The sequence below is a fragment of the Penaeus monodon genome, chromosome 25, assembly GCF_015228065.2.
Source record: "Penaeus monodon isolate SGIC_2016 chromosome 25, NSTDA_Pmon_1, whole genome shotgun sequence".
In the NCBI taxonomy this organism is placed as follows: Eukaryota; Metazoa; Arthropoda; class Malacostraca; order Decapoda; family Penaeidae; genus Penaeus; species Penaeus monodon.
Window position 1 is genome coordinate 9,705,316 of NC_051410.1, and position 308 is coordinate 9,705,623.

Sequence of the window (308 nt, forward strand, 5' to 3'; positions counted from 1 at the left end):
ACGATCCTTTATCTTTGTTTACCTCCCTCTATCCCGCGAGGTTTCCCTTTTATCAATCGAGGTACTTCGTCATTTCGCCCCCCCCCCCCCACGAGATGTCGCCTGTGCAGCTGCGTAAACTACTGAAGGAAGTTGTTTTGTCTTTTTTCCATTTCTTTTTCAATAATCATTTCTTTTAGGGCGTTAGCAATGTGCATGGAATTTGCAATAATCATTAATTTTTCTTTTTTTTTCCCACAAAGATGTCCTCTCGCAGAAAATATTCATTTTGTTTCTCTTGCTATCTACCCTATCATCTATATCACCTA